A 27,893-nucleotide genomic window follows, 5' to 3' on the forward strand; every position below is an offset into this window, starting at 1 on the left:
GCTTTCCTGTGCACACTGTCTGGGTTGATAGTCTCTCAATATATCTCCTGTTACAACTTCAAATCACACGCCTACCAAGTGCCCCAGGAAAAAACCAGGACCGCCTGGGTTTTTTGTGCAAGATTGCAACAACCATTTTGGGTCCCACTCACTCGTGTCACACTCTCACGCCCCCTCCAAGTGTTTTTTTTGGGGGGGCGAGAGCAAGATGTGGGTTGTGTGATTCACCTGGAAGCGTATCCTAGAAGACCCGCACCCCGGTTTTGGGTCTCCCCATGTTGGATGGTATGTAATCAGGGCCAACCCCTACCATTAGACAAGAGTGAGGTAGGTGCCTCAGATGCTGGAGGGTGGAGACTGATGCTAAGGAGCTGGAAGGCTGAACTGCGTGTGCCAGGTGGCTTACCTGAAATCCTCTGAACTGCCATCACAAGGGATGGTTTCACCAATGCTGGAGATTCAACACCAGCCAGCTTCAAATATGTAGGGAGTCAAGGAGATGGGATGCCATCTTGCTGTTTGCCGTAGGCAGTCAGACTCTGCTTGCACTGTTGTTTACTCCAGAAGTCTTGAGAGCAGAGCTTCTGAAACTTCAGGAGCACTGTGCCTCACTAAGGATACTCAAGGTTGCTTCAGCTGCTATCAGAACACAGACAGAGAGGAGGATAACTCTTTTGTACTGAGTTGAATAGGATCCAAAATGCAGCAGTCTGATTGGTCCTAGAACAACAGGATTCAGAATGCAGCAGTCTGATTGGTCCACAGGAGCCACCCAATCCAGCTCCAGGTGGAAGCGAATCCGCAACCTGATTGGCCTACAGGAGAATCCCTGAATTAGCCAATCACGTGGGGCCCATTGTGTAAATAATGTATATAAAACAGACATTCTGGGGGAGCTTCTATTCCTCCTCACCACTATGAGCTGAATAAAGATCATGAAATCCACTCTCGACTCCGAGTATATTTCAATAACCTAATCTGTTGCAGCTGGGAGTTCCCCCCAGGGGTGGGACCACCACAGAGAAAGCTCTCTTGAACTTTACCACCAAAATGGTTCAGAAGTCTGCAAACCTAATAATAATAATAATAATAATAATAATAATAATAATAATAATATTTATACCCTGCCCATCTGGCTGGGTTTCCCCAGTTACTCTGGGCGGCTTCCAACAAAATATTAAAATACAATAGTCCGTCAAACATTAAAAGCTTCCCTAAACAGGGCTGCCTTCAGGTGTCTTCTAAAAGTCTGGTAGTTGTTTTTTCTCTTTGACATCTGGTGGGAGGGCGTTCCACACGGTGGGCGCCACTACCAAAGGCACGTTACACCAAATTAGCTGGGAACTGTGACCTAATGCCAGTTTACTAAGCAAAAACGTAAAACGAATTTCAAGTTGTGGCTTACGGTCCCAGATAGTAAGCTGACATTAAACCATACTTCCCCATTTTGGAGGACATGGCTAACCAGTTTAATTAAATAATACATTATTTATTTATTTGATAAATAAAGAATAAATGTTATTAGCCCAGAGGAGAGGAGGGGAAGGTCAAGGCGGAAGCTCACAGTTCCCTTATTCATTCCTAGCTGCTCAACTACAGCTGGGAACTAGGCACCCTACAAGTCATCTTGCATTTTTTTTATCCTCTAAAAATCTTTCCACTTTCAAAAGAGCTTCTGACGTGAAGCAAGTGGGGTGGGAGAGCAATGAAAAAACTGGTCCCACCTGTAGAGATATATCTCTTGAATATTCTATTAAATCAAAAGTTTTAGCGTAGGGAGGACGCAACTGAAATAGAAAGAAAGAAATGTATTTAAAGATTGGACAGCGATTGAATTAAGCAGTCGTTAAAGAAAATGAATGAAAGAAACAGAGGCTAACAGTATTGGTTAGAGCCAGATTTCGTTCAGATCAGCAAGACAGACTACTAGCACAAAAGTGGAACATCTCAGGGGACACGCCTACAGACCGTCTGTTCCTACCTCTTAATTTTAACTTCCAGTTCCCAAATTTAATTTGATCTTTGCTTCAATAAAAATTTGCCCATTACAGTAGTTTTGGCCAATGCCTGTCTCCAGGGACACACCCCAAACGGGGGGGAATCACTGTTGGAGGCAACAACGCTTCTGAATAGCAGTTGCTGGAAGCCGCAGGAAGGGAGAGCGCTCTTGTGATCCCATCCTATTTGTGGATTTCCCACAGGGTAGTATCTGGTTGGCCACTGTGAGAAAAGGTTGCTAGTCTAGGTGGGCCATTGGTCCGATCCAGCAAGCTCATCTTGTAGGCTTATTTTCTTCCACTATCTTTTCGCTTGGTCTGCCACATTTCACAAATGAGAAAGAGCCATCCACACATCATATACAGTCATACCTTGGATCCTGAATGCCCTGGAACTCGGACATTTTGACTCCCGAATGCCGCAAATCCAGAAGTGATTGTTCCAGTTTGCGAATGTTCTTTTGGAACCTGAACATCCACCGGGGCTTCTGTGGCTTCTGATTGGCTGCAGGAGCTTGCTGCAGCCAATCAGAAGATGCAATTTGGTTTTCGAACATTTTGGAAGTTGAACGTTACTTCTGGAATGGATTCCATTCGACTTCCAAGGTATGACTGTATGTTTATTTTGGCATGTATTCTATGCTTTTATGTGGCATTTTTTATGTTGCACACTGTCCTGAGATACTTGACCTTGCTATGGCTACTATTGGTGGCTGTATTCAGGGCCAGGTTGGAATTTGCCCAGGGGACTTATTGGCACCGTCCTTTGGTTATGCCAACCTCATAGCAGTTGTCACAACATTGTCAGTTAAGGCACTGGGTAAACCTTAGTTTTGGGTGGAAGGGAGGTTGTAGCCTCTGCCTGCCCCGCCAAAGCACAGGGTACCCCGGTCATAGGCGCCATCTTCAGGGGGCCCTGGGGGCCTGGGTACCCACATAATTTTCACCATGGGTGACCCAACACGTTGTGCACTGCAGTGGGGTGCTCCGTTGGGCCCTCCCACTGCAGCAACAACATGTGATATCACATGCTGCATGTGATATCACACACGCGCCAGGCACCCACACTGCTGGGTGGAACCCGACGCACCTGATCCCGGCAAAGGGATCCAGGAGGAGTTGCTTCTCTCTGGAAGCCCAGGCAGGGGCCATAGCACTCCTCAAGCTGGCAACTCTGTGGGTGGTACCTACTTGATGTGTGTCATCAGACCCCCTTTGACTCGGGTTGACCCCAAATTGTTGCCAGGGATTTGATTCAGTGGGGTGATGTCAGAGCTGTGGGCGTCTCTCCTCACCACAGAAGCCACGAGAGCCTCCTTGACGTTTTTATTATCTTTATTTACAGGATTTTCAATGGGTCGTTAGCACATGATTCATCCATCAGAGTCACTTAGTTCAGATCTCTGCTGAGGCCTGTGTTTGGCCCTCCAACAGCTCATAAAATGGCAAAGTCTCTCACCCCTGCGTTCAGCCCTTCTCTTAATCACATGCCTCTTGAGGGCGGTCGTAAATTTTCCCGCCCCTGATTCTGAGCCTGAGCTTAACCCCTGCGTCCCCTGTGAACTTTCTGTCTCCCCAGCCCTTTCTGAGCTTATTCCAGCCGCTCTCTCCTCATTGCCTCCCCCTCCCTCAGGCACCTCATCCACATCTTCTGTTCCCAGGCTTCCCCCTCCCTCTGGGGAACTTGAGATCTCTGGTTTGACCCTGACAGGTGAGATGGAGGAGGAATGGTGGAGATCACCCCCCCCCTTGATGCTGCAGAAGAGGAATGCAGCATTGATTTACAGCAGGGTTTTGAGGAAGGTCACAGCTCAGAGATAGACAAACAGAAGAGTTGGGAGGCAGAGCAGCCAGCTGACATGTTGTCACTGGAGAGCATTTCTGAACCCCCTTCTCCCAGAACTCGGCTCTCGTTAAGAGTGCAGGAACAAAGGACTCAAAGATAATTGAGCATGATCAGCCACCGTAAGGGGAATGCTGTCGCTAGGATGGAGGGAGGAGGAGCTCAGTTGGAGCAACGCATTTATCAGGGCATACAGTGGTAACTCGGGTTACAGACGCTTCAGGTTATAGACACTGCTAACCCAGAAATAGTACCTCGGGTTAAGAACTTTGCTTCAGGATGAGAACAGAAATCACGTGGCGGCAGCGGGAGGCCCCATTAGCTAAAGTGGTACCTCAGGTTAAGAGCATTTTCAGGTTAAGAACAGACCTCCAGTACCACTGTACTGCATTATTTTGTCTCTCGCTGTTATGAATGAATAACCTCATTAATAAGGACTCTACCTTGTTCTCTATGCTTCTTGCTGCCACCGGGGAAGGAATACAATTCCCAAAGCCTTGACAGTGGTATACCTCAGCAAACAGGCAGGTGCTCAAAATGGTTTTCCAATGCCTTGCCAAACCATCTGTAATCAATAAGAGTTGTAGCCTTATTTGACCCAAGCTACATGTTCTGTGTAATCAGTGTGGGCGATCCTGGGGTGGGTGGGGATGCATGGCTCACACAATTAATTACTGCTAGTTACACAAGCATAAACACCGCCCTGTTTAGGTGAAACATCTCTGAGAAAGTTCGTGTGCTCTAAACATTTCCATGGTATCAAGTTAGCCATATCGATTCATAAAAAAACTCGTTGCAGCCAGCTGTAGGCAACCAAACATTAAATGATAACTAATATATGGGAGAACCTACCCATGTGACGCTGACACAACAGCCTCACACATATAACATGTAAAAGAACAGAAGTCTGCTCCGACCTTATACTGAATCACAGCATCAAAGTTTTACACTGAATAGAACTGATCTGCAGAAAGGACTTTACGATCTGAAAATGGAGATGATGTGTGTACTTTAATTTAAAAAATCTTTAATAAAAAAAATTTCCATGGTAGACTTCTCAGGAAATTTAATCTATTTGATTGATTGATTGATTGATTGATTGATTTTTGTGCCATTAGGATTGTTCCTTTTCCTCCATCATTCATTCATTCATTCATTCATTCATTCATTCATTCATTTGTTGTTGTTGTTGTTTAGTTGCTTAGTCGTGTCTGACTCTTCATGACCCCTTGGACCACAGCGCGCAAGGCACTCCTGTCTTCCATTGCCTCCCGCAATTTGGTCAAACTCATGTTCGTAGCTTTGAGAACACTATCCAACCATCTCGTCCTCTGTCGTCCCCTTCTCCTTGTGCCCTCAATCTTTCCCAACATCAGGGTCTTTTCCAGGGAGTCTTCTCTTCTCATGAGGTGGCCAAAGTATTGGAGCCTCAGCTTCACGATCTGTCCTTCCAGTGAGCACTCAGGGCATGTTGTTGTTGTTGTTGTTGTTGTTGTTGTTGTTGTTTAGTTGCTTAGTCATGTCTGACTCTTCATGACCCCTTGGACCAGAGCACGCCAGGCATTCCTGTCTTCCACTGCCTCCCACAGTTTGGTCAAACTCATGTTCGTAGCTTCGAGAACACTGTCCAACCATCTTGTCCTCTGTCATCCCCTTCTCCTTGTGCCCTCCATCTTCCCCAGCATCAGGGTCTTTCCCAGGGAGCCTTGTCTTCTCATGAGGTGGCTAAAGTATTGGAGCCTCAGCTTCATTCATTTAGCGCAGTGGAAATATCCCAAACTAATGTCACCAAAATGCTGCTGTTGGTTTTAAAACCCAAACCTTTGAACTTTGAAGAGGTTTCATTCATGCTGCATATGTACTGATGGACTCTGTGTAGAAGTGCCTTGTTTCTAAGGCTGGCCTAGACTTTCTGTTTCCAATCCATGTCAGCTTCACATGTTTTCACTCTCAATTTCATTGCATCTCCAAACTCATCTACAATTTTTTAAAAAATAAATACTCTCATAATAAGTATTTAAATGCACATGTTCACACATATCTTAATATATATGTAAATAATCTTCTCTCAAAATACATTTTAAAATGTATATTTTGGTACATTTAAACTGCCAGAAACTGCACTGCAGCATTTGGAGATGTGTGAAATCTGGTGGACAGCCAAGCTCTGATCCGCACATTCGTCTGAGATGCACGGATCAGGTATTTTTGTATCAGGATTTGTGAGGCTGAAATTCCTCAAGCATCTCTTCTTTGTGCTGCTGCTGCTGCTGCTTTCCCCCTCTTCTGAGGAACTATATTTCCATGCAAAGTTTAGCATGTGCCCCTATTTTAACCTGGCAAAACGGGAGCGACTGCTATTAACACAGCTCCTTTAAAGCCTAAACTTGGAATGCCTAAAGCTGGGTCACAGACATGGGTTCATGAAGTCTCATTCTCATGAGATTCACCTGCCATATGAACCGACCCAGATCCTTTGATCTGTCAGAAGTTCAGCCTATACTCGAGTAGGACCCTGGCAGAGACACATGCCCGACTGGCATGTTCTCTTCCTCCTGGTCGGTCATTCGGGAGCTTCAGAAGCTTTCTTCAGCCTGAACATCACAGCGACCAATGCCAACCGACACCAGCACACTTAGGGATCCGCAGAGTCTTCGCAGCTTATGTAACAGACCTCAGCAACTCAGCATTTTGGCTAATCTACTTTATTTACATATAAACACACACAGAGCACTGCAACATGGCTCCCTCTCTCTCTAGCATCAGACAGCAAAGAGAAAAAGAACAAAGGACAATAGTCCCACTACACAGAACAGTGTAACACAAACATCCTGTCTCCGTCACTTCCCATTCTGTGGAGTCAAAACATACACCGTCACGTGATAGACAACAATCCTATGACTGAAATCACGGAGCAGGAATTCTAACGTCCTCCCCCAATTCATGAACTGTGTCACAGTCATCAATGTAAAAGCAACAACCATACACACAGTATACCCCTGTATCACCCGTTCCACCCTTGGAACTAACTGCAACTGGATTAGCCTTGGGCCTTACCATCTTGCACTTCTGACTGGTCTTGGCGCCATAACCCTTCTGACTATCAGGAAGTCTCACACTTGGCTTTGTTGGGACTCGAACCCTAGCCGCGTTCCTCTCTGAGGAAACAGTGTTTACCCTTACAGCCTTTGGGTGTGGTTCCCCATCCCTTGAAGACAAACCCAGTACCCCTTTCAAGACTCAGGAGTTCTGATCATCCTCTGAGGCCCTTCTTCATGTGCCTCCTTCGTGAGTCCTGGAGGGTGACAGCACAAGAATAGACCTTTTCCACAATGGCTCCCTGTTTGTGGAAAGTTTTCCGCAGGGAGGCTCACCTGGCGCCTTCATTATATATCTTTAGACACCAGGCAAAAACTTTCCTCAATAACCAAGCCTTTGGCTATTTAAACAATCTCTGGCCTTTTAAAATGCGCGGAGGGTTTCTGTTTTTGTTTTTTGCTATGCTGTGTGTTTTTTGCATATTTTTGTTGTTTACTGTCCTGTGAGCCTTGGATGAAGGGTGGTATAGAAATAATAATAATAATAATAATAATAATAATAATAATAATAATAATAATAATAATAATATAGGGTTGTCCCCCGTACTCTTGATCCTGACCCTCTTCCTTTTAAAAAAAAAAGTCTGACATGAAAAATTAGTAGGTAGGTTTTTCCCCTACTAGTTGTGTCCATGTAAGGCAGGCATGGGGAACCCGTGACCTTGGATAAAGGGCGGTACATACATTTAATTAATTAATTAATGCCCACATTCTCCAGAGTCACACACACACAAACCAGTAGTACTTGAATACAGACACATTTCCACTCGCTTCACAATATCCCCCTTGTTTGTCCCCTTGCAAAGCACAACTGAGTTAAGGGCTTAGTGATGCAGAGTTAGGCCTCAGGAGAACAGTCTCTCCATTTTAAGATTCACTGTTATGGTATCCCTTCCACCACACGCTAAAGATGGGAAAATTAACACTTTGCTTTTTATATATATATAAATATTTTTTATTAGATTTTACAATACAAATTTCAATTTAAACATATCATTCACCTTCACATTTAGGATTCTCAGAATCCCTTGACTTCCCACCATCCTTCCCTGGTTTCCGTTGTAAATCCCATTTTTTCTTCAGCTTATCCGATTTTCTCTAATTTGTTAGAAATATTATTAACCATTTTTCCATTGCATTTTGTACGTTACAAGCATTACTCTAATCCTGCCAAGGTTTTTAGTTGTTTACAGTGTTCTCTTAAATACATTGTAATTTTTTTCCATTCTTTCTTGAATTTCTTCTCTTCCTGGTTTCCGATTTTCCCAGTCAATTTCACCATTTTGGCATAGTCCATCATCTTCATCAGCCATTCCTCTCTGGTTGGAACTTTGTCTTCTTTCCACCTCTGGGCCAGTAGTATCCTCGCTGCTGTTGTCGCGTACATGAAAAGTTTTTTCTGCTCTCTCGGAATCTCTATACCTAAAGTATCTAATAAAAAAAGCCTCTGTTTTTTCCACAAATATTACTTTAAACATTTTCTTCAATTCGTTATATATCATTTCCCAGAATGCTTTAGTTATCTTGCATGTCCACCACATATGGTAGAACGTTCCTTCTTTCTCTTTACATTTCCAGCAAACATTAGAAGCAGTTCTATACATCTTTGCTAATTTTACTGGTCTTAAGTACCATCTATTCATCATTTTCATATGGTTTTCCTTCAACGCACAGCACACTGTAAATTTTAAGTCTTCCAACAATTCACACTTTGCAAATACTTTCTTCTTCTTTTGGCAGCAGAACAGCAAGGGACAATAGATCAGGGAACCATGTAAAACTGTCTCATTGGTGCAAACACTTAATGGGATCTCTGGGCTTTTGGTTTATAGGAGCCAACAACAGCTGGATCCCCATGGGATTTGCTCAGGAAGCTTGAGGGAAACTGTTCTTTACAAGGCAGTTGGATATTTTGTACTCATCTTCCCAACAAAAAAAATTGTAGAGTGAAATAATACCAACAAGGAATTCTTCTTCTTTAGTTTTGTTTTGCTTTTAGATGCCCTTGCATTAAAAGTTTACTTAGATCCGGCAAGGTTTGAAAATGCTGAAAATTAACATTTAAGCCATGGGTAGGTAAACTAAGGCCCAGGGATCCGGCCCAGTCACCTTCTAAATCCAGCCAGGAATCAGCATGTTTTTACATGAGTAGAATGTGTGCTTTTATTTAAAATGCATCTCTGGGTTATTTGTAGGGCATTCCCCTCCCCCCAATATAGTCCGGCCCACCACAAGTTCTGAGGGACAGTGGACCGTCCCCCTGCGGAAAAAAATTGCTGACCTCTGATTTAAGCTTTCCGCCATTGTCGAATTTTGGACAGATGAGAAAAAGGATAGGGCACCTTCAATTGTGCACAGCAATTCCCTCTTCAAGCCCTGTCTTCTTTTTCACCTGGCTACGCTATTCCCTACATTTAGGGTTTTTATTTGGTGCATTGGAATGACTACAGCAACTTTATTTGTTTTTCAATATCTCAAGTTACTTGTGATAAACTGTGCCAGTTGCTAGATAACTCAGAGTTAAGGTTGTGCAAGTAGACCTTCCTTTGCAGGGGATGCCTAGTTCAAAGAAGATAAAGTGGGAGACAGGACTCTTGTTGCTTGACCTTAACATATGGCAAGGTGCCATGTCTAATTTTGTCATTGTTGTTGCAGCTTTTAGGATACGGACGCAAGTAAAACACAAATGAAAGCACATACTGTATTAAAATATTTAACCTGGTTTTTGTTAGAGAGATTATATTTGCTTCTAATCCTGAGGTCAGGGGTGGGGACAACACTTCTTTGATGCATTCTGGAGATATTGGGTCAGATCCAGAAAGCCATGAACATAGAATCATAGAGTTGGAAGAGACCACAAAGGCCATCGAGTCCAACCCCTTGCCAAGCAGGAAACACCATCAGAGCACTCCTGACATATGGTTGTCAAGCCTCTGCTTAAAGACCTCCAAAGAAGGAGACTCCACCACACTTCTTGGCAGCAAATTCCACTGTTGAACAGCTCTGTCAGGAAGTTCTTCCTAATGTTTAGGTGGAATCTTCTTTCTTGTAGTTTGGATCCATTGCTCCGTGTCCGCTTCTCTGGAGCAGCAGAAAACAACCTTTCTCCCTCCTCTATGTGACATCCTTTTATATATTTGAACATGGCTATCATATCACCCCTTAACCTCCTCTTCTCCAGGCTAAACATGCCCAGCTCCCTTAGCTGTTCCTCATAAGGCATCGTTTCCAGGCCTTTGACCATTTTGGTTGCCCTCCTCTGGACACGTTCCAGTTTGTCAGTGTCCTTCTTGAACTGTGGTGCCCAGAACTGGACACAGTACTCCAGGTGAGGTCTGACCAGAGCAGAATACAGTGGCACTATTACTTCCCTTGATCTAGATGCAATACTCCTATTGATGCAGCCCAGAATTGCATTGGCTTTTTTAGCTGCCGTGTCACACTGTTGGCTCATGTCAAGTTTGTGGTCAACCAAGACTCCTAGATCCTTTTCACATGTACTGCTCTCAAGCCAGGTGTCACCCATCTTGTATTTGTGCCTCTCATTTTTTTTTGCCCAAGTGCAATACTTTACATTTCTCCCTGTTAAAATTCATCTTGTTTGTTTTGGCCCAGTTCTCTAATCTGTCAAGGTCGTTTTGAAGTGTGATCCTGTCCTCTGGGGTGTTAGCCACCCCTCCCAGTTTGGTGTCATCTGCAAATTTGATCAGGATGCCCTTGAGTCCATCATCCAAGTCGTTGATAAAGATGTTGAATAAGACCGGGCCCAAGACAGAACCCTGTGGCACCCCACTAGTCACTCTTCTCCAGGATGAAGAGGAACCATTGATGAGCACCCTTTGGGTTCGGTCAGTCAGCCAGTTACAAATCCACTGAGTGGTAGCATAGTCAAGTCTGCATTTTACCAGCTTCTTTACAAGAATATCATGGGGCACCTTGTCAAATGCCTTGCTGAAATCAAGGTAGGCTACATCCACTGTGTTCCCTTCATCTACCAGGCTTGTAATTCTGTCAAAAAATGAGATCAGGTTAGTCTGACATGACTTATTTTTCAGAAATCCATACTGACTATTGGTATCACAGCATTCCTTTCTAGGTGCTCACAGACTGTTTGCTTAATGATCTGCTCCAGAATCTTCCCTGGTATTGATGTCAGACTGACTGGGCGGTAATTATTTGGGTCCTCTCTTTTCCCCTTTTTGAAAATAGGGACAACATTTGCCCTCCTCCAGTCTGCCGGGACTTCGCCTGTTCTCCAGGAATTCTCAAAGATGACTGCCAGTGGTTCTGAGATCACATCTGCCAGTTCTTTTAATACTCTTGGATGCAGTTCATCTGGCCCTGGAGACTTGAATACATCTAGACTAGCCAAGTATTCTTGTACTATCTCCTTAGTTGTTCTGGGTTGTGTTTCCTCTGCTGAATCATTTGCTCCAAATTCTTCAGGTTGGGCATTGTTTTCTTTATCGGAGAAGACTGAGGCAAAGAAGGCATTGAGGAGTTCAGCCCTTGCTGTGTCCCCTGTTTGCATTTCACCATCTTCTCCTCTGAGTGACCCCACTGTTTCTTTCTTCTTCCTTTTGCTACGAAAAGGTAAAGGTAAAGGTACCCCTGCCCGTACGGGCCAGTCTTGACAGACTCTGGGGTTGTGCGCCCATCTCACTTAAGAGGCCAGGGGCCAGCGCTGTCCGGAGACACTTCCGGGTCACGTGGCCAGCGTGACATCGCTGCTCTGGCGAGCCAGAGCCGCACACGGAAACGCCGTTTACCTTCCCGCCGGTAAGCGGTCCCTATTTATCTACTTGCACCCGGAGGTGCTTTCGAACTGCTAGGTTGGCAGGCGCTGGGACCGAGCAGCGGGAGCGCACCCCGCCGCAGGGATTCGAACCGCCGACCTTTCGATCGGCAAGCCCTAGGCGCTGAGGCTTTAACCCACAGCGCCACCTACCATAAAAGCCTTTTTTGTTGCTTTTAACCTCTCTAGCAAGCCTGAGTTCATTCTGTGCTTTAGCTTTTCTGACTTTGTGTCTACATGTGCTGGCTATTTGTTTGAATTCCTCTTTGGTGGTTTCCCCCCTTTTCCATTTTTTGTACACATCCTTTTTTAATCTTAACTCAGTTAAAAGTTCTTTAGATAGCCACCCTGGCTTCTTTAGGCACCTTCCATGTTTCCGTCTCATTGGTATTGCCTGAAGTTGTGCTTTTACTATCTCCCTCTTAACAAACTCCCAGCCATCATGAACTCCCTTTCCTTTTAGTATTACTGTCCATGGGATCTCACCCAGCACTTCCCTAAGTTTTATGAAGTCGGCTTTCTTAAAGTCAAGAAATTGAGTCCTAGTATGCTTGGCTGCTCCTTTCCGCTGTATAGTAAACTTCAGAAGAGCATGATCACTCGCGCCTAATGATCCTTCCACTTCTACCCCACTAACCAAGTCATCTGTGAACAGGAGTTCATGTTCTCAGTTCTTGTGAATGGAAGCAGGGAGCTGCTTTTTTGATGGTTCACCCTCTGGTCCTTGTACCACCCATCCATTGACACCTTTGCCTGCCCACTTCCCTCACCTACTGTAACAAGTAGGATGCCAGTGTTGGGATACAGCCAAGGAATCGGGGGCAATTGGCAGGCCCCCAGCAGGCCCCAGCCCACCAGCCGGTGTGCTGGGCGATCTCCAGTCCTTGGATCAGCATGAAACTGCAACTCTAGCTTCATGCAGCCTTCAGAAGCTGGGCACGCACATTCAGCAGAGTAAATAACGCTGTGCAACAGAAGTGGCAGGAGATGGCTGTGTGAGCATATTTACAAGCAGTTTATTCAGCATACATCAGGACAAAAGGAAAAAAATGTCTTCTCCCCTTCGTATCCAAAGCATGCAGCAAAAGCAAAAGCTATACACAAACGGAAGTTCCCAGCAAGCTGTGCTGGAGTGTAAACAGGCATGTGACACACAACAATGATGCCTGTTCCTTAAGGTGGAATGGAATATTCTAACAGCCAGTTCTGCCCCACTCAGTGGACATCAGAAGGAGGAAGGCATGCTGGAAACATAACACAGGTTGGTCTGTGGCTGCATCAAGTTCCAGTAGCCTTGTAACTCTCGAAGGAAATCATCACCATCATTTGTATGCCGCCTTTCCAGAGTTGAAACTATGCTTAAGGCGGCATACAACATGACAAGATTTACATAATTACAAACATAGCAGAAGTCATAAACAATAAATAAAACACATCAAAAAGTACACAACTATATGGAAACAATTTCCACGTAAATCATGAGATCTAAAACTAAAGATGCAACAATAATATCAACAACAGCAACAGCTCTCTCAACAATACTCTCTAAACAGTACTCAAGCCCATGACATTATCTGTTCAACAGCTTCAGCTTTTGTAGCTGGAGTCCGTCAGCACTCCACTCTCCCAGGCCAGATGGGAAAGGGCCAGCAAGGCAGGATGCAGGTCTTCCAGGGCTCACAGCCAAGATGGTCTCATTTAAAACAACACAGATAAAAATTAAAAACATTTAAAAAGCAGCTGCAGTCCTTGTGAAGCCTATCAAACCCCGCCCCAAGCCAGGTGGAAAGAGGCACAGGCAGGGTCCTTCAGGCCCTCAGCAGGCAGTCCTCCAGCCGAGGAAATGACGATGGGATAGACCCAAAACAGAACTGGATTTAGGGTGTTGCGGACGGTTCTCGCCCCCTTACACACACACAGGGCACTGAGCCGAGGAGCCGCAATATTGAGAAGATCCATTTGGGGGTGTCAAATGTTGGCCTCACACAGGGCGCCATATTACAAAAGATAACCAAAGTTTGCCCCTGCCCAAAGGCCCCCGTTTGTTCACAGAAGGAGTCCTTCCCCCCCCCCCATAGCAGAGGTTTCTAGATGGGAGTGGCTTCTGCAAATCAATCTTTGCAGAAGTTCCCCCAAAGGAGTGTTCTGGGAGTGTGCATGGTGGGAGCAGAGATAGGAGAATTAGGATCCTAAACCCAAGCAGCTTGGTCACGTGACTTGGTGACCTGGTGTTGAACACTGTTTTGAAGACTTGTTTTGCCTCTGCCAGGCTCAGGTAGAGCCCCACTGCTGAATGGGGTTTGGAACTAGTGTAACTGTATACCAGCTTCTCGTGTATAGGATTGCTCCTATAGTCTGCAAGAGAGCAATTGGATCCCATTGAACTGTGTGTTTGTGTGTGTGTGTGTGTGTGCTGTACTTATCCAATGTAAAGCCAACATGTCTCCCAGAGGCATAGGGATTTTGTGGGTTAAAGGAAAGTCCTTTAAACCAGGGGTAAGCAGACTTGTGGCATTGTGGGTTAAACCACAGAGCCTAGGACTTGCAGATCAGAAGGTCAGTGGTTCAAATCCCCGTGACGGGGTGAGCTCCCATTGCTTGGTCCCAGCTCCTGCCAACCTAGCAGTTCGAAAGCACGTCAAAGTTCAAGTAGATAAATAGGTACCGCTCCAGCGGGAAGGTAAACAGCGTTTCCGTGAGCTGCTCTGGTTCGCCATGGTTAGTCATGCTGGCCGCATGACCTGGAAGCTGTACGCCGGCTCCCTCGGCCAATAAAGCGAGATGAGCGCCGCAACCCCAGAGTTGGCCACGACTGGACCTAATGGTCAGGGGTCCCTTTACCTTTTAAGCAGACTTCAGGCTTGTTGGATCTCCCACACCCCACCCAAAAAACCCCAAGATCTACCACAAAGACTGGTGCAAAAGCGGGAATTAAAGAAGGTGCCCCCTCTGAGCCTAGGGAATATTTTTTCAGTACAAGAACTGAATTGAGCTAGCTCTCATTTAAATGTCTATTCTTGATTAGCATTTTTCATTTCAACAGCCTAGATGGGAAAAGCAGTTTTGTTGTCGCTGTTGTTAAACCATTGGGAGTAGAAACAACAACAACAACCCCTTGCTGATCTACTGAAGATTATGCAGATAGTGATGGAGAAGCTCAGTTCACATTTAGAGGCAAACCTATCTAATTTCCACTTCCCGAAACAATATGCAAACCAGAACATGGCCACCCTTTGAAATTCACATTTCTCCGAATTTTGCAATGCAGTTCTCCAGCCAAGCAATGATTACGCAAATGCTAATACTAGGGAAAGTGTGCATTTAAATGTGCATGCAACTAGCGTTTAAAAACATATTTTGTAAGGCGAAATTGCCAACAAAGGAGTGCATGCCAGGATAAATTCACGCTGAAGCACCGATGAATTATCACGAGGGCTTTCTTTTTTAAAAAATCAAAATTCTCCAACTGAGGTGGAAATGTGAAGAAGTGAACTTCAGATGGGAAAAATGAGAAACCTTTAGCTAAGGAACAGGTTTTTGCAAAAAGCAACCTGGCAACACTAACGGGACAGGAAGAGACAGGATTTCTCTCTTCCTTAGGTCCCAAAATGTCTCTCCGGAGGGACAGGCTTTGCCATTCAGCTTTGGCTCACGCAAATCCCACATTCAGCAAGAAAGGGTGCTAAGGAAAAAGAGGTTGTTTTGCTGAACTTCGCCGCTAGAGGGTGTGCCAGGGTCACAGCTCCCAGCCTTGTGCAGAAGGAATGGATGTAAAGAGAGAGGGGAGGAAGGAGGCACGCTGCACGGTTTAATGTTTTTGAGCACAAGAATCTACTTACATAAATGGTGTGTTTATCAATAACATTTTTCGCTTAATGTCTCCTTTTTAACACTGAACCCTGTGGGAACAGCAGCATCAGCCTAACACCCTTTTTTTTTGCAAATGGGCAAAGGAAAGGAAGCACGAAAGATTGAAACAGACTTTGGGGGCATGTTGTTATGTGCTTGTTTGTGAGGTTTTAAGACACATACTTACACACACACGTATAGATCTGTACACACACGCAGACACCTACCTCAGGGATCACCCAGCAGAGGAAATGCAATCCATCTGTTCCCTTAGAAAAATATAGTTGGTTTTTTGTTTTGTTTTTTTAAGGCAACATAGTGTTGTTAAACAGCATCTTACTAGCTCCTGTCCATATTGTTTTGTTCCATTTTGAATGCTTTTTATGTGTGTGTGTGTGTTTTATATATATATAATTGCAAATGGTTTTAGGATGTTTTTTTAAAAAAATACAATTGTATGTTCTATTGTCGTAACCCACAGTGGGAGCTTACGGTGAAGGGTGGGTAAGAAATCTTATAATTGAAAGAAATGTACCAACCAAATAAATAAATATTTGTACCTGCGGAACTGGGAATAAATTATCTTTTCTAATTTGGGCTGGCTGCAAAGTAGCTTTTAAAAACTCCAGAGAATGAACAACGGGCGTGAAGCTGTACTTGAAATGATTTGGGTCTTGCAAATTGCTTACATGCTCTTACTGTAGAGTTGATGAAAATAACTAAAGCTCTGTGTTGTTGTTTTTTTTTGGGGGGAGAAGCTTTTTCCTCCCTCCCCCCTCCTCCTAATAAATGAAATGAAAAAGCACCATTATTGAGCCACCTGCTTCTAATTCCTAATTGTGGCAACTTAATTCTGAAATTGTTTGTTAGCTGCATAATATTGCAGCCATTAAAAACATGGAGAAAGCCATTAAGTTCTTTAAAACACTGTGCTGGGTAAGAGGTTGCAGCTTAACATTTTGATAAAATAACTTTTCTGGAGAAATGTGTTAAAAATTACATTTGCATCTACAGGAGAATGGGAGGGGGAGCATTCTCAGACTGCAGGACCAGAGTGATAAAGGAAAGTTTTTTTAAAAAAGCAAAACAGAATGGGTATTGTATTATTTCAACACCCTAAAAAAAAAAATAGTATTCCCAGCTGTTCTCAGGAATGCTTAGTTATATTTTGGCACCGCATATGTGACATTTTGTATAAACATGTGTCAGTGGACAAATATGTATTTCTCAATGACCATTACTACAGTATCTATTTAGTAACACAGAATGAGATCAATAAATAATCTATACCAGTGTGAAACATCTATATTTTATTGCTGCTATGTGTATTAAAACTATCACTCAACATGCCCTAGCAAAGGATGCTTTGAAATATATGCAATCTGTGCATTATTGTTTTCATTTGATAAGCTCTTTCTCTTCTTTCCCTGTCGTATGGAAAATTTTAAGCATGCCACGTGAAATACAGAAATAGATGGTGTTTATTCCCTTTGCCTATTTGCTTGTAAGACATAATTGCTACCTGCAATATCTAGAGAGCTATGTGCTTTGATTTCCTATCTGCTTATCTACAGACAGGGATCTATAGACAGGAGGGGAGTAAGCAAAATCTCATCAATTGGATTAAGCATATTATTATTATTATTATTATTATTATTATTATTAAATCTCTCTCTCATCCTTCCTTTCAAATGAGCTCAGTGTGGCAAACACAAAAACAATAAAAGAATTATATCATCTAAAACAATTCCAGTACAGATGCACATTTACAATCCCATTTTGCCTTCCAGCATCCTATTAGTGGTCCATATGTATCCAATGAGATCTCTGGGGTGGAGACCCTTGGATGGGCTCTCTTGGCAGTGGCTTCAAGTCTACCTCCCCTTCTGAACTGCATCTCACCAAAACATTGTTGCCATGCTGTCATCAGGTGAAGACACACCTCAAGCTTTTAGGGAAGGGTGGGGTATATTAGATTGGATTATCAGGGCTGCTGAAATGTATTTGGAATTTTGCATGGAATTCACGCTTGCCTGTTTTAGTATTATGGTCTTAACTTTCGTATTCACTTATGTATTTCCACCCTGGGACATTTGAGTAAAGAGCCAGATACAAATTGTGTTTGTGTGTGTGTGTGTGTGTGCGTGCGCGCGCGCACGTGTTGTTCATCTGTTTGCGATGCATTTGGACACCTCTGAAGATATAATAACCAAATTTTGCAGAATGGTTCCTGCAGTCAAGAAGCAGGTTTTTGTCTAGGTCTGGAAACAGCTGGACACACTATTTTGAATCAAGATAGTGGGCTGAATCTTTTAAGACTGCTCTGGTTTTAACCACTGATTTCATCTGTTTGTTTGTTTCTTCCTGAGCAGTGCCAGGTAAAAGGCTGCAAATGTAAAGTAATATAAATAAATCTTTTGGATCAATTAAAACAGTACCAAGTCGACCACACAGCAAAGGGTGAATGGGATTTTAAAATACATATATTTACAAAAATGCAGGCCGTGTGCACTGCCTTGGAAGAGGTGTTTCTACTTCATTTTCTCATGGGAAGGAACACCAAGTCACATGCAATGAGTGTAACGCAACTACTATGCCCATGAAGAGACTTTTGATCCAGTGGAGGCATCTGCTACTATAGGAGGAGGAGACATGTTTATTGTAGATTCCCCTCCCCTCGCCTCCCACCCGCAAGCACACACGGCAAATCCATTTCAGAGAATTGAAGGACTTTTCTGAAAAAGGTAGGAGGTTGTGGGAGGACTGCAGCATTTTACCTCTTCTTCATTTAGTAGATTGATCGCAAGCCCTTCCGGTGATGTGAAGGCACCACCCAAAGAAATAAGGCCTTTTCCTTCTAAAATATTGTTTTATTAATAAGTAAATAGAATGCATCCTATTTACAATTAAAAACTCTCTTCAAAAATTAAGACCCACCAAATGGGACTTACTCCCATGTGCAGGATTGAACCCAGTGGATCTTTCCTCTCTTTGCACATGAGGGAGCCACACCAATTAATTAATCAATTAGAAACCATACGATGAATCACCTAAGATTTGTTGAATCAGTTCTAATAGGTAAGAATGTATGTTCCAGAAGGGAAGTGACAGCAAGTTAACATATCTTCAGCCAAAACATAATTTTATCACTTTCTCTTTATGGTTATGTGCTTTTATTCAGTGGAAAGATGTAAACAACTCAGCAATTAGTAATTATCTTAGATGCTGTCCTGTCCAGTAGACACATGTTTCTATATATGTGGGGCATGTATCCAAACATGTATTTCTTTAAACTTCCTTTTTTTATTCCTGAATACAAAATACAGGGCAAAAATACAGTGACACAATTAAAAATGCCTTGCAACATATATCGTTTCCCAACACAGCTTTCCCATTTTCTTCAAAAGAGATAATAATAATAATAATAATAATAATAAGAACAAATCTGACTCTTAAAGTTCAGCGATCTGTTCAGTTCAATAAGCAAAGAGAAATTACTTCCCATGTTACTAGTCTTCAGTTGGTATAAAGTCTAAATTAGGGATGGGTCAATCTGTTCCACTTTGGTTTCTCTCAGTTTCTTAAAAAATAAACTCCAATCTTCAGTTCTCCACATTTCCACATCAGTTTGTGATTTTTATGGTATAATGAAAATTCACCTACATCTCATTGCAAATTTCTGGTAATACAGTGGTACCTCGGGTTACATATGCTTCAGGTTACAGACTCCGCTAACCCAGAAATAGTACCCCGGGTTAAGAAGTTTGCTTCAGGATGAGAACAGAAATCGTGCGGTGGCAGTGCGGTGGCAGCGGGAGACCCCATTAGCTAAAGTGGTGCTTCAGGTTAAGAGCAGTTTCAGGTTAAGAACGGACCTCCAGAACGAATTAAGTTCTTAACCTTACCACTGTACGTATATTTTTATATACAATCTTGCATACAGGATCAAGAATACAGGTGACAGCCCGATTATTATTATTATTATTATTATTATTATTATTATTATTATTATTATATTTTCTATATCGCCCTTCATCAGAGGGTCACAAGGCAGTTTACAATATAAAAACACAAAAATACATAACATAGAAACAAACAAACACACACACACTTCCACCCAGTTTTAAAGTCCACAGACTGCTTAATTAACCAAAGGCCCAGAAAAAGAGGAATGTTTAAAGTCAGTATAAAGCAGCTTAATATGGTCACTGGTGGCCTGCTTTGTCCAAATCACCTTCCATGTGATGGCAATACAGTGTGCTTTCTGGAAACACAGCTACTCTGTATCAAGTGTCATCTCACTGAATGCACCAGGAAACTTTTCAGGCCTGCAGGAATAATGTTTCAGCCTATGGTCCATACCCCTGGCAACTTCTTCAGTTCTCCATAAACAATGGGGATGATGCCTATATCCTCAGCTGTGGAAAGCCACAAGGGAGGCGTTTGTACGATGGGTAGCAGCAAGGTATGGAGTTTGCACAGGGAAACCATTACCAGCAAACCCTGTGCAAGAGGCGCATTGCAGCTGAGATAAAATGGAAAGGTGCTTCCAGAAAATCTTCTAGGCTTCATGAGGTCCCAGCAGCTATGTACCACCAACTCTATAAATTAGTATTTCCAGCCTTGCAGCTCAGGGGATCACTGTCAGGTCCTCAGCAGTCACAAGCTCTGCTTAACATACCTGAACTGAAGGGATTGTTTGGTTCTGGGCCTCATTGACTCCAGTCGTCCCGTTGTCTTCAACAATGGGAAGCAGGAAGAGGCTGTTGGCTGGCAAATCTGCAAAATTCCATTGCAGAGCAACCTGGCTGTGGATCATCAAAATCTTTGCTTCCCAGGTAGACACACCTGTACCCAGAAATCTGCTGCTTTTTCTTACACTGTACTTCCCCTGAGCCTTTTGCTGAACCTACAGCCTGCATTGAATACCTGTTTTTGTTTTACTGCAACCTGCTCATCTTGATTTATGTCCCTGGATCCCCTTTCAACGCCTTGTCCTCACAGTTGATCTGTCTCGTTTGATTTTTAACCTAGTCCTGCGTGTGCCAGTTCCTCCAGTCCGATTGTTTACAGACCCTGGAATCAGATCCTACGTCCACTTAAGCTACAGTCATGCTGGAACTATTTCTGCTCTACTCAAAGCAAATTCAGTTCTCATTATTCATACATAACAGAGGAAGCTGCCTTAGACTTCCTATATACTTCCCAGCCAATCTGGGCCTTAGCACAGTGCCAAAATATTTGCTTTCAATCAAAGTATCTAGATTCAATCTCCAGCATCTCCATATAGGACTGCGAGTGTCTCCTGTCTGAAATGCTGGAAACCTAGATAGACCAGTGTTCTAACTCTGTATAAAGGCAGCTTCCCATCTTCAACTAGCCCAGTACTGGTGGAGAATTTCTCCGGCAGAGGTCTTTCCCACTATCTGACCACTTAATTGGAGATGCACATTAATGAAACTGGGACCTTCTGCACACTCTACATCTGCATTATAATTCATTCCTACCGATGCCCATTAGTGAGTCATCAACATAGTCTCGTTTCAGCACTTTTGACCCACATCCTGATGTTCAAACCAATTAAACTGCTCATTGCCACCTGGTGGAACCCAACGACCATGATACAAAACCCCTTATTTTTTCAACGATTATAATTTCTATATATAGATAAGCAATTAAAAAAACGGTGGTCTGGTGTGTGTGAAGAAGAGCCAGCACAAATTTAGAAAGATGTGGGGAAAATCTGGGACCTACAGGAAATTTTTGTTCCGAAAAAGCAGCAGCTTTTTAAGAGAGAGAGGCCTATCTGCCATACATTTATTGGGTTTATAGTTTCATAGATTTGTAGAGTTGGAAGGGACCACGAGGGTCATTTAGCCCAACCCTGTGCAATGCTGGACTTCTTCTATGCTAGGTAGCAATAAGCATCACAGAAAAAGGTTTTTTTAAAAAAAGGAAATTGTGGCGATCACACAGGGTCCCCGGATGTTTAACGGTCTATTGATCCCTGTGCCACCACCGTGCTCGTTTCTCCGCTGCCACCAACCTGTTACTCTCGGGTAAAACACTGAGTCCAGACAGTTGGTAAAAGTGGACCAAATAAACAAGTTTATTTTATAAACATTAACTAGCCCAACCCACAGACTTATCCTCTCTGTCTCTTCTAACTCCAGACTGTCTTCTCAACCACTCTAACTCCAACTCTAACTCCTCCCCTTGGGTTCCTATAAGTTAGTCATTTTACAATTAGTTAACCCTTTCCTTATGAACCTAGTATGATGTCACACACCTAGGAGGGCAAACGCCACAGAAATGCATTGCCAACAACAATCGTATATGCTAATTTACTTGCAGAGACATAAAGTTAGAAATACTGTAATTTAAATAGGAAATGCAATGCATCTCTCCATAGTATGACCAGCTGACCTGTGCGCCTGCTGTCCGGGTGCTGAAAACCCCAAGACCCCTGCTGTCCCTTCTGGTGGTTCTAGTGTCGCCGACAACCCTTCAGATAGAGGACTGCACTCTGTGCAATAGGACATGTGGCCACGCCAGATAGCAACCGTCAGCACATTCTGGATGAATTCCATTAATTAAATTGTACACCTTGTGCCAAGTTCTTGCTTTTGCCCTTAGGCCTGGACTCACTCAGTCAGAGGTGGTGCTGCAAGAGCATGGCTGTCCTCTGTGACCCTCTCGTCCCCTATGCATATAGCCCCCAGCGTGAACCTGGTCTGCAGTGTGAGCACCCAGTCATATCAAGGTCCCCTTTTTGCAGATGGAGGATTTGTGCCTTTGCACAATCAGGCACTCGTGCGCTGAGTCTGGTTAACACTTCAGGATATTTGCATGGTAAGGGACCACCTGGTATTTGGCTGGAAGCCCCTCAAAATGTACTGGGACTTGCTTCAGACTTGCACAGAAAGGACCAAGCTGTATATGATTGCTTTTCCCTGAGCATAAAGTACCAGCTACTTCAGGTGTTCTTCAAGCGAGAGGTGCTCCAACCCCCTAACCATTTAAGTTACCTTTCTTTCCTGCTGCATCTTTTCCAGGGACGTGATACCTTCCTTTCTTTCTTTTGAGCTGCAATGATCAGGACTACACACAGTATTCTGAATGGAGCTGAGTCATATGTGTTGCCGTTAGAATACTTGCTGTTTTATTGTGCAGGAACTGCAGCAAGAATGCCTCTTTGCCTTCTCTTAGGTTAGTTTCATTGGTGTCAAGGGAGACCTCCTCACAAACCCAGTTTTTGTAGGCATTTTGGAAATAAAATCCAGTCAAAAAATTTTTTTTCACAGAAACCTAGCAGAATTATTGGGACGTGTGAATTATTGGGATGTGTTTAGGGTGTGTGTGAATTGGCATGTGAATTATTGGGATGTGTTTAGGGGGTGGTATTAAATATGATTCTTGATGTTGCTGTATTTGCCCAGGTCTGAATTGCAATGTATTGGAAAGGGGGCCGATTCTCAAATCATTGTCCATTGATCAGTCCGTTGATTTGCCTGTGGCTTTCTGTGGGAGAGTACACGGGTGACTAATTTAATCTGTATGTGTGTGTAGTCAGACGGGGGCACTGCGCACACAAACATACTTAAATTATTCTCACTGCAGTCCTCAGAGTGCTGCCCCAAAGAAAGCCTTGTGGAGAAACGGGGGTAGTGATTAACAAACAGAAAATAGAAGCCAAATGCCATTACACTAAACTCACAGCTGAACGTAATGCAAAAAAATCTCTACATATAAAGTTTACGGTTCAGCCTGATATCATGCTTGCCTCCTCAGGAGTAAGTCCCACCATGTTCAATTGGGCTGACTTCTGAGTAAATGAGCATGCGGCTGCAGTCTTGTTAAGGTTCTGCAGTTCTTCATTTTCTGTTCATTTTGTATGTGTTTGATTTTTTTCGTTAATTGAAGCATGATCAAGCACTAAACCACAAGCAAAGAATACTGCTGGGGCATATTTAATGCACATGTAGACTACAAATGGATAGTAACACACGCCCAAAATCTATATATCCCTCACTCCACACCACAAATTAACAACCAGAAAACACTCTTCGCTGTCTTCCCACACCAAAAAAAAAAATCCTCTTCAGTGTCATCTTTTAAGGGAAACTTTTCCTTGCATCATCCCTCCCTAAGAACTTCCTCAGAAATCTGTAGGTATGTGGAGTTTCATCCATATAACTGTGATTATAATTATTTTTTATTAAAAAATGAAAGGGAAAAGCAGGGGAAATATTTTGAAAGTCAATTAAAATTTTGTGTACGTTTTCATTTTTTAATGATAAATTAAGTTACTAATTTTGTCCGTGCTCTTTGTAGACACTGCAGGTTTAATTGCTAATTGTTAACTGCGAATGAATACATTTGCATATTAATTAGCTCCCAATTTACATTTTTAATTTGCTTCCTTCAAAAGGTGCAAGATAAAAGGTCGTGTTATTTTAAATAATTTATGCTTTATTGCATAAAATACACTAATATGAAATGTGCCTACTAATTTTAACCCCTTTTCTAAGGAGGAAAAAGAAAAGAAAGAAGAACACTAAAAGCAGGGAGTGGGGGGAGGAATAGGAAATCTAGAGGTGTTTGGGTAAACGGCATTCTGCCATGTTGTCTTTGCATCACAGAACTTGCTTTATTCCCATAAACTGATCTGGTTGAAAAACTAACGCGTTCTTCCCTTCTTCATCAGTTTGAAAAAATGATTGTGTATTTGAAGAACAAAACAGCTGCCGAAGGGGAATTGATTGTTGTCGTTTCCAGCAGAGGATTAACAGGGACGGCGGGGTGGGGGTGGAGGGTGGGAGAAGGTTCTCTCTTCTTCCTTAGTACTCAGCTTTTTACCCCCCCCCCCCACACACACACACATCCCAGTAAATTAGAGGCATGCACCATGTCAGAGTAATATTCCAGGTCCTTATTTTGCCACTCAAATACCCTGGCTTTGAATGAAATAATCAGCTGGGGTAACCATGATACAGGACAAACAATGCTTTGCCTTCCAACATGACAATGCGATGTAGGCTTTGTGAAGGAATGCCCAGTTGTCTTATTCCGAATGACCTTAAGTTTCCTTTTCTTGAAGGTGGCATCCAATGAATCTGATAGGTTCTGTTTCTCTGCACATAAACAGAGCCAGCAATGTGATTATTTATCCCAAGGTACAGAGGACCATATTGTTCGGGCTGCATTTTTAAGCAACCAACCTAATTTGCACCTCCTTGGACCAACACGTAGACTGGAACATAATGATCCTTGGAATGTTGCACCTCTCTGCATTTTCATATTTTATACTGCCTTTCATATTTTAAACAAGTACCGGAATGAGCACAAATGTGTGTTTTTAGGATATGTTGCATTTGGAAATGTGTGTGTTTGCAATTAAGTATTTCAATAGCAGTTTGTGATAAAATGCATATTTAAATGCATAATCTGCATAAATATATATATTTAAATAAGGTTTTTGTTCATTTTATTTACTTATTTATTTATTTCATTTTTAAAGAATTCAGTGATGAGTGCAGAAATGGGACGGAACAAGACTAGTGACTAGAGAAATTTGATTTATTCCGCATTTAAAGGTGAAACTATCGAATTTTCACATTTGAAGACAGTATGTGAACAGCTAACATTTCAAATTCATGCTTCTCCAGATTTTTCAATGCAGTTCTCTAGCTAAGCAATGTGTACAAAAATGCATAAATGAAGATAAAGTGAGGATCCAAGTGTATATATTAGTGAAAAATATAAAAATGCATTATAGTAGGGGGAACTTGCTTTGCAGACTTGTGTATCTTACTCAAAACTGTTTACTAGTAGAACCTTGCACTAAAATGCTGACACATTACACTGGGCAACAATTTTTTACTTTTTGAATGTTGTCTAGATGTCTACAACTGATTTAGGGTTTTTTGTACTGCTGAATCAGGAAATGGCATCCGTTTCTCTCCATCAGGTCAGGTTTACTGTAAACTGAATGGTGGGCATTGATAAAGGTAAGTACACATAAATTGCATGTTGCTTCACCATTTTACAAACTTCAGGGCTTGAACTTCCATTTCTTGGAACTCCTGGAATGCTCAGCGGCAGGGAGGTCTCTCTTCAGAGTCCAACAGTAATCAGCCATCATGACTGCATCCCAGCGACTCTGATACCTGGTCTCCATCTCTTTCATGTCCTGATGGAATCTCTCCCCCTGCTCGTCACTCATTGAACCCAGGTTCTCAGGAAACTGGTCCATATGTGAAAATAGGTAGTGCATCTTGACGCTCATGTTGCAGCCCAGGTTTCTGAAAGCAGTCAGCATGTTGTTGACAAGTTCTGCGTAGTTTCTGGCCTTATTGTTGCCAATAAAGTTCTTCACTACCAGAACAAATGCCTTCCATGCTTCCAGTTCCACTTCGTTCACTGACTTTCCAAACTCTGGATCTCTGATGAGCTGACGGATCTGAGGACCATCAAAGATGCCAGCTTTCAACTTCTCCATGGTCAATCCTGGAAAAGCCTGGCACAAGTAAGTGAAGCAGTCACCATCCTTGTCCAGAGCCTTGGTGAACTGCTTGATTAAGCCGAGCTTGATGTGCAGCGGTGGGAAGAGTATTCTGTCTCTGTCCACCAGAGGGTCGTTGATGATGTTCCTTTCTTTGCAAGGCACCAATTCCTCCCGCACAGGCCAGTCCTTCTTCGTGTAATGCTGAGCATGGTCCCTACTATCCCACATGCACAGAAAACATGGGTACTTGTCCCAACAAAAAGTTCACCATCTTCAGGTCAACACAAATAAACCACTTATGCTGATCATAACCAATTTTCTCCAGCACATACTTCACCGCTTCATAGTTCTCCTTCAGTGTAGTCGAGTGAGCCAGGGGTATAGAGGCAAACTGGTTGCCGTTGTGTAGCAGAACACATTTCAGTGATCGCTTGCTGCTGTCAATGAACAGTCTCCAATCTTTGGGTTCATACTGTGGCACTCCAAGCTTGAGCAGAAGCTGCGCAATACCTGCACAGTACACCAAGTCCTTCTCTTCCGAGAAAAAACGGAGGTACTCTTGATGCCTGTTGCGGAAGAAGCTGATGCGAGCACTGTCAGAGAGGAGGTTTTTTTCCTTCAATCTGGATGCCAACAGTTCGGCAGAGTCCTTTGACAAGCTGAGGTTGCGAACTAGATCATTCAACTCCTTTTGGGAAAATGGATGTGGAGCATCATCTTCAAGAACCACTTCTTCTTCTTCATGTCCTTCAACACTGGAGGCATCTTCGTCACTAATGTCAGGAAGTTCTCCGAAGATAGGCACTGGAATTTCATCACAATGAGCTACAGGACAACGTGCTGATTGAAGATCAGGATACTTCATGGGGTGGCTGCCCCATTAACTTAGTTTTGATCCCTCAACTTTATGCTTTGCCACACCAATTTATGGAAGATTTCGAGGTTTTATGACTTCAAACTGATCCCTTTTCAACATAATCACCCAGAACTATCGGACCTGAATACTTCTTGTCATTAAAATAATCATTTCCAATCAAAACAATTATTCGACATGGCATTTTACCCTCACCAACTTCTTCTAAAATGCTCCACACAAGCGTACATGTGGAAAAAAACGTAAAAAAAGACATGTGGCCATAGCTCAAAAACTTGACCTGATTGAGCAAAACCAATGTGAGTTTTGGATTCAGCGCATCAGATTCGTCCTAAATCAACTGAAAAAATGCAGACAACAAATTTGTTGTTGACCAGTGTTATCTTGAGGTACTTTTTTTAAAAAAGCAAATTGGTGCAGAAATGCAGAACTGGATTTAAGATTGGGAAAATGAGAAATGGAAATTGACAAATTTGCCCATCCCTACTTGTGAATGAGCACATGCAATATTGACATGGTCCAGAAAGAGGCTGGTCTGATAAAATCTGTGATAAAGCGCATGGAAAACTCAGTTGAGATGGCATCATTTCAATAAGGATGCAAGATGCCTTGTTCTCTAGACTTGGTGAGCACATCCAGACTTTTGCTTTTTCCAGGCAAGATTCAACCACAGACCGGCAAATTCAGGTTGCACAAATTTGGCTGATTGGGGAAGGCCTTGTGCAACAAACCCACTTCCCCAAGAGCTCTGACTAATTGCAATAAGGAAAGTGATGGGAAAACACATTAGAAAGTGTGGGATAACACCGGCTTCGAAGCAACATCATCTAACCTCCCCACAAACAAATCAGAATGAATGCTCATTAAGTAGCATCATCTAATCTCACTGGAGACAAATCAGGAGGAATGATCAATAAATAGAACATCTGG

The sequence above is a fragment of the Podarcis cretensis genome (genome assembly GCF_951804945.1).
Source record: "Podarcis cretensis genome assembly, chromosome: 1".
Lineage (NCBI taxonomy): Eukaryota > Metazoa > Chordata > Lepidosauria > Squamata > Lacertidae > Podarcis > Podarcis cretensis.